We start from the raw sequence: 8,302 nt of genomic DNA on the forward strand, positions 1-8,302 counted from the left end.
AGTACATATAATATTTGTCTTTCTAAGCCTGGGTTGCCTCACTTGATAGAATGTTTTCTAGATCCATCCATTTGTCCGCAAATTTCAAGATGTCATTTATTTTTTTTCCACTGTGTAGTAAGTACTCCATTGCGTAAATGTACCACATTTTCTTTATCCATTCTTTGGTCACGGGGCATCTAGGCTGTTTCCAGGCTCTGGCTATGACAAATAATGCTGCTAGGAACATAGTTGAGCACATGACCTTATGGTATGATTGAGAATCCTTTGGGTATATGCACCCAAAAGTGGTATTGCTGGGTCTTGAGGTAGGTTGTTTCCCAATTTTCTGAGAAATCACCATACTGATTTCCAAAGTGGCTGTACAAGTTTGCACTCTCACCAGCAATGGAGAAGTGTTCCCTTTACCCCACATCCTCTCCAGCACAAGCTGAACTATTGCTCTAGCTAAGATTTCAAGTGCTCTATTGAGCAGGTGTGGAGAGAATGGGCAAACTTGTCTTGTTCCTGATTTTAGAGCAGTTGCTTTGCATTTCTTTCCATTTAAGTTGATGCTGGCTGTGGGCTTTCTGTAAACTGCTTTATCATGCCCCTTATATCCCTAATCTCTCCAGGACTTTTATCATGAGGGGGCATTGGATTTTGTTAAAGGCCTTTTATGCATCTAATGAGATGATCATGTGGTTTTTGTCATTCAGTTTACTTTATATGGTGAATTACATTTATTGACTTTCATATGTAGAACCATCCCTGCATCTCAAGATGAAGCCTACTTGATCAAGGTCAATGATGCTTTGATGTATTCTTGAATTCAGTTTGCAAAATTTTATTGAGTACTTTTGCATCTGTGTTCACAAGGAAAATTAGCTTGTGATTCTCTTTCTTTTTTAACTTTCTTTTTAATTTATTCTTTATGTTTTTCATATCATGCATCTCAATCCCATTTATTTCACTTTCCCTTAATAGTCACCCTCTGTCCTTGCAACCCCCACCCAAATAAAATAAATTCTTTTTTTTTTTTTTTGGATTTTTCGAGACAGGGTTTCTCCGTAGCTTTTGGTTCCTGTCCTGGAACTACCTCTTGTAGACCAGGCTGGCCTCGAACTCACAGAGATCCACCTGCCTCTGCCTCCCGAGTGCTGGGATTAAAGGCATGCGCCACCACAGCCCAGGCATAAAATAAAATTTAAGAGAAAAAAGAAATCAGAGAAAAAAACCAGTCTCTTCACGGGAGCTGCAATATGGCACAGCGAGTCACACAGCCAACCCTTTTATCCATATAGCTTTACTTGCAAGTGTTCATTGCAGAGTCATTATGATGCTGGGTCCTCACTGGAACTCCTCTTGGTTATTCTGTTTTTACCCTGTGTCATGGAGGCCCTGCAGTTTTGGGTATGCAGCAAGCAGGGAGCTGTGGGACTTAGTTCAGTGGCTGGAAGGAATGGAATCCTCTTTGAACCACATGAGCTTGGAAGTGGCTCCTTCCCCAGATGAGTTTCAGAAAAGACCCAGCCCTGGCAGCTGCTTCAGTGCAGCTCTGAGAGGCCCTGAGCAGAGGACTTGCCTAGGCAGTACCTAGACTCGTCACCACAGAAACGGGGAGCCGTACTGGAGAGACGACTCTGTGGTCAAGAGCAGAATAGACTTTTAGGAGGCCATCCTGAATGCACAAGACACAACCACCTAGGGAGCCCTTCTCTGTGAAGTGTCTCCATTGGGCACCATGGAAGAAAGGTGATGAGTAAGGCTCCCTTATGTCCATCATGATACACATCGTACTGTGCTTGAGAAAACGCACTGAGATTTGGGGGTAGTGCTGTGCACGTCACAGAGAAAGCGCTAGGTCTCCACATCCTATTCCTTCCTAATGCCAGGGTACTACTTGCCTATCTAATCACTGTGATTGCCAATGCCAGCCAGCTCTGCTCCTTGCTAAAGACTCCCCACTATCACTAGGGTCACCCACAAATTCCTTTCTCAGAAGTTTGGGGTTTTAGTCCTTCCCCTCTCCTGTCATCTGTGTTACTTTTGAGGGAACCTGTGATGGTTAATTTTAATTGCCATCATGACACGATCTAGCATCTTGGCAGAGTTGCAATGAAGGCTGTCTAGATCAGGTTGGCCCGTGGGCACATCTGTGGAGAACTGTCCTGATCGTGTTAACTGATGTGGGAAGCAAACTGAAAGAGGGCAGCCCGTTCCCTGGGTGTGTGAGAGCAGAGAAACCGAGCTGAGTGCAGGAGTGTGCACATCCATTTCCTTTGCTTTGATTGTAGTGTGCCCAGCTGCTTGAATCCCTGCTGCCTTGACTTCACGATGGTGGCTGACTAACCCAGAAGTAGAACCCGGTTCTCTCTCAAAGCTGCTCTTGTCATAACTACAGAAACAAGACTAGTAAAGAGTTACAACATAACAGACCCATGTGTTTCTTACGTTCTCAGGAATAGATTTCTTATTTCTGCCAATCTTGGGCTACTGAATGAACCTTTGCATTCTGAAAATTCATATATTGAAACACGGCCCCCAAGCTAATGGCATGTGAATGTGAGGCCCTTGGGAGGACAATCAGGCCGTGAGAATCATGAAAGGGTTCGGCCCTTCGGCCGTCTGTGGATCAGGAAGGTGTACTCACTACTGTTCCTGCTGATCTCAGACTCCCAGCAACTAGAACCCAGAGCAATGGGTTCCGGTTGTCTATAAGCCACGCTAACTGTGCTATTTGGCTGGGTTTGCTAAACCCTGAAAATTCAGTCCCCTGATTTGTTGAGCAGAAATCTGTGCCAAGGCGCTTGCTCTCCGGCTCAGCAGGGTAAATGAGAGGGCACAGCAGCCATGTGCTGTCTGGCACATCTGGTCCTCTGGATGCTGTAATTTCCTTCTGTCTTCTGCAGTCTCCTGTCCCCTGGGTAGAGTCAGGGCTCTCTGTTTCTCAGCCTCAGGGTTTATGATACAGATGACTTATTTCATAACGCCTTTAACGAGCACTCATCATTTTCAAAGTTGGAATCTCAACTTTATTTTGTTCCTGGCGGGATGATTTATGTCCTACCATGTTTTCTCCTGCAGCAAACCCGATGCTTATTATGTCTTCAATTATGCATGACTGAGTGTCTGTGTTCTCGGGTTATGCAGCTGGTGCTATCTGGAAAGGAGACCCAGTGTTCTACATAGCGGCTTGTAGGGACCGAGATCTAGGCCTATTGCTTGACAGGGCCTGTCTATGTTGGAGATCTTGAATACCGTGTGCAGAACTGCTAGGAAGGCCAGCCTGGCAGGCTGTGGCTTGTCCCAAGGAAAAGCACATCCAGGTACTGTGCTGGCTAAGCTGGAAGGTTTGTCAATGACTGGAAGACCAATACAAAGAGCCAGATAAGGGTTGAAGAGATGGCTCAGTGGGTAAGAGGGTCGCAAAGCCAAGTACTGAGTTTTAGAACCACAGCATCCAAGTAAGAAGCCGAGTGTTATCTGAAGACACGAGTGGCAGCAGTGGGAAGAGCGGGGTGCAAGAGAATGCTGGAAGCTGGTGACAAGAATCCAGGGACAGGGTGAAGGAAGGGCGGAATGAGAGAGTATGAGCAAACGGCAAGCGTCAGGCTCAGCCAAAGACCCTGTCTCAAAGGAATAGGTAGGACAAATAAAGAGGACACCTGATGTTCTTCTCTGAATCCGCTGCTGCAAGCACCTTCCATACACATTCACGTGTGTACACACATATACGATACACACGTAAGCCATGTAGACAGTTGCACACAGCTGACCCTGCAGTCTGCAATGGGCAGAGCTGGAGGTAAGGTGAAGAATTCATTATGGATTCTTTAGTACTGATCAAACTGAAAGATGCGTCTGGCCAGAAGTTAGAAACTCCCAGTGAACTAGTGTGGCTCCAATGTAGAAAGCAGCTGTTAGCTCCTGGAAACCCAGGGCACAAAGGGAGCCCACACTGTACCCCTGCCTGACTTAAGGACTTCAGTTCCCGCTCCATCCCACACTGCATGTAGCTGGGGTAGGGGTGGGACGATGCACAAGGACCACTAGGGTCAGCTTGCTTGGGTCAAAGGTCAGCTTGCTCGGGTCAAAGACTTCTGAAGGCATTTATTTATTCTGTTACAAGTGGAGGTGATCTCCTAGGGTAGGCATTTTAGGGAGGCACTTTGGAGAACATTCCTGCCATGTGGGAGTGTGAAATAGTCCGGTATATGTCTGGTCTGATGCTCTTGGGAGACAGGGGCATCTTGAGACAGATTCCTGAACGTGAATGGGGCCAGGCTGCGCTTTAGTGAAGAAAATGGAGCATGGCAGAGTTTGACCATAACATGGTGCCCCCAGGCTCCAAGTCAATGGGGAGCACAGCTGGGGGCAGCAGTGGTTCCTTCTAGTGGATGAAGGGGAGATGGGTTTCCCAGGAGACAGGAGTCAGGCTCTTGGAGGAACCGGAATGGACTCTCTTGAGCAGGGGTTGGGGTTAGGGGAGTTCAAATACAAGTGCTGGAGCTTCTGTGCAGGTGAAGGCCTCTGGTAACAGAGAGCCGGGTCTGTGGGGTGCTGTCTTATTTGGGTTTTCATTGCTGTGAAGAGACAACATGACCGCAGCAACTCTTACAAAGAAAACATTTGATTAGAGTTGCTTGCTTACAGTTTCCGAGGGTCAGTCCGTTAGTATCCTGAAGTTACTGAACCGGAGAGAGCTACATCTTGCAGGCAACAGGAAGTCAAGTGACTCACTGGCCAGTATCCCGAGCATAGGAAATCTCAAAACCCCACACCACAGTGACACTTCAGCCACCAAGGTCTTACTGCTCTAACAAAGCCACACCTCCTAATAGTGCCACTTTCTGTGAGATTATGGGGGCCAATTACATTCAAACTACCACAGGCACTAAGTTAGCTTCCAAGAAAACATTTGAAGGAAGCAGGAGCAGAGAATGGTTGTGCCTAGGACTCCTAGCCCAAAGCAGAGGCAGCCGGGAAAGCACCAAATTATGGCCGATTCTGCTTTGCAGGGCTCCTGGCTTCCCTGAAGTTCAGCTCTGTAGACCAAGTAACAAAGCCTTCAGCCTACAGCAGACAGCAGAGATGCTCCTAGGTGCTCCTAGGCCCACGGCTTCTGAGCTCACTGTCTTGGCCCAGCTGAGCTGATGGTGCATGGTGACTCAGTAACACCTACCACTGAGGATGAAAACACATGGGATGTTGGGGGTGCTGGCACAAGACGAGTGGGGTGAGCAGCAGTGTGTTTCCCCCCAGATGTTCCTGCCAAATGGTCTTCATAGCCCAGGCTGATAAGAAGTAAAAGGCTCTCCCTTCTTCCTCCTCTGCTAGTAGAACTGTCTATGCATGTTTATGGATGCAGGATATGTCCACACATATATCCCTTCTCATGTCTTTCAATGTGCACTGACCTTTGCTAGCCCTTAGAACATCACAGTACATTTTGCTGGCATTTGTAAGCATTGACATAAATTAAATACTTTAAAAAGTACATGTCTCTAAAAAGAATTACTTGGGTTTTGGCAAACAGAGACCTATTCCCAAGAGAAGCATCAATTTCTTTTATTGGAGAAAAGAAGAAAGTTTTTGTGAAAACGAGGTTCCCTTGCACATCACAGTGGATGGAGAAGTAGACACAAGAGACGCGGCACGCACTTTCCCCACGCAGCTGAACTGGAAAACAAGATAAATATTTGGAACAGCTCATATGTCAGGAAGACATACACAGGCTCTACTTATTAAAAGAACCACTGTGTCCTGGTGCCCTGATGTGGGCTTTTATCTTCAAAGCAATTTATGACTGCTCATGAAGTGACTTGGGACAAAAGATCAGAAATTGGCGGGAGGTCCAGAGCCTACGATTTGGGGCAGAATGGATGGGACAGAGATCAAAGAAGTGCCCCAACCCCCAAACTTTGTCAGTAGGTCGCCTGGGAGCCTGAGAGGAAGCTGTGATTCTGCTGTGGGAGGTTTGTTCTGGGCAGTGGAAAGCCACAGTTCAGGGATAGAGCAAAGGGCTGTGCTTGCTTTTCACAGGTCCCATCCCCCTAGCTCTTCCTGCCCATTGTAGGGGAGCCAGAGTAGATAAGAAGTTTTGTTCTGCACCAGGGTCTCAATGACCATATCACACTCAAGTGAGAAAAGAAGTCCTGGATTCCAAACACAGCCTTGCCATCGCTCCAGTCGGGCCTCACATGTGACCCTGAAACAGTGATGACACGGGTGACAGGTCTCACAATGTGCTCAGGTTTCCATGACTTTCTCTACCGAGCATGCTCTGTGATCACCTATCAGCTCTCTCCCTTTAACAGGTGAAGCAGAGGATGTGACACGCTTAGTCATGCCACTGCGGTGGTGGTGGGGTTGGAGTTCCTGTTGAGAGTGAAGCTGGGTCATCTCCTTCCATCACCTCTACACCAACCGTCTATGACAGCAGTTTCTGTCCAGTTACTGACCATGCAGAGGGTATTTGAGGATTATAGAGAAAATGGCTTTTTGGTCAACTGTACAGCTAGGATCAGAGGGCTGACTGGCAGACTTTGGATCTCAGTATGGTTACTAGGGATGGTTAGAAGGAGCTTTTTACTGCTGGCCTGTGGTAAAGCGCGCTGGCCCTGACCCCACCCTCTTGGAGCACTTGCTCTCCACCCCCCACAGGGCTGTCCTGCGGTCCCTCAGCCCGCACTTTCTCACCTTGCTCTTCTGTGTGCGCAGCTCTCACTTTTTCCATGACTCTGCCTAAGACATAGGATGCTCTCGGGTTCTTTGTGACCTCCACCTTCTGACTCCTTGTTTTTCTATTAGCAACACACACCCATGCTGTCTTGGAAAAGGACAGGTTACCCTGGACTCAGAAGTCAGCTACTCTGTGACAGGCTTTTCTTGGGGTTGGGACATGACTTGACCAAGCTGGGCATTATCGTCTGATCAGCTTCTGAAACAGGAGCTGACCACCAAACAAGTACATCATGTCTCTGCTCCTAAAAACAGGCTTGGAAGGCAGCTCAAGCTGGAAAGGATTTCTCAAAAGGGAAATGGGTGATTTGGCAGTCACCTGAAGGACTAATCCGTCCGGGCCCTATAAGAGAAAATATAAACACATCTAATCATAGAGTTATTTGATTTGGTTTTCCAAGAAGTAACAGCTATGGGCATCTGTGAGCAAGAGGACATGTTGAGGGACACAGTCCTCAGAGGTAAGCGGCAGCAGGATTACTTGTTACTGCTGGGAACAAAGGATCTGCCACTCACAATGTGTAAATCTGGGCTGTGATATACCCGCCAAAACCTTGATTTCATCATGTGTAAAGTGTGGGAAATAGCAAGCCTGCCCTTTTAAGAGGTCCACTCCACATGTATGTCTTGGGCCCTTAGTCCAGTAGGGGCTGAGGCTGGCCATGTTTTGGACAGTAGAGTATGGGTCAGTAAACGCCCACGTATCTGTCACGTGCCTTGCAGCAACGCCCTCCAGGGCTTGGTCAAGACAGACCTCCTCTCCCGCTGCCCACTCTCTAGAAGGTTCTCAGTCTTCCTAATGTTGCAACCCCTTACTGTAGCTATCATGCTGTGGTCGCCCCCAACAATAAAATTATTTCTTTGATACCTCATAATTATAATTTTGCTACTGTTATGAATTGTAATGTAAATATCTGTGTTTCTTAATGGTCTTAGGTGAGCCCTGTGAAAGGGTTGTCTGACTCCCCTCCCCCCACACACAAAGGGGTTGAGACCCACTTCCCTAGACCTTCATTAACCCAAGGGTCAGAGTCATCCACAAACTCAAAGCCAGACTGGAAGAGAGAAGAGAGACATTGACCTACGTGCAAAATTCATAGCCCCATCTAGGGAAAATCATATTTTCATAAAGCATTATAAAAATATGTGGGAATCCATGATAACATACCAAAAATTCAAATAAGCTTGTAATGACATTCACCAGTACTCGAACTAAAGGGTACCTAGTTGTTGTTGGCAGGGATGGAGAAAGGGTAAACAAAGAAACACTGTAAGATGGCTTCACATCAAGGTCTGGATTCACAGCCGGGGGGTCTGTGGTCAGGGCAGGCTGGGCTCGCAGCCCTCACAAGCAAAGGCCACAGACCCAGAAAGAGTCTTCAACTTCAATTGGCCTGGCCTTCAGTCTAACACACACACAGAGACACACAGACATACACACAGAGACACACAGACACACACACACAACAGGGGAGGCTTCTTTATTACAAAACTGAAGCACCCTTTTAGACACTCAAAACAAAACAATTTAAAGTGGTTTGTACCATAGCAAGGAAGTATATATTATTTATTTGGAAGC

The sequence above is a fragment of the Chionomys nivalis genome, chromosome 13 (assembly GCF_950005125.1).
Source record: "Chionomys nivalis chromosome 13, mChiNiv1.1, whole genome shotgun sequence".
Classification (NCBI taxonomy): domain Eukaryota; kingdom Metazoa; phylum Chordata; class Mammalia; order Rodentia; family Cricetidae; genus Chionomys; species Chionomys nivalis.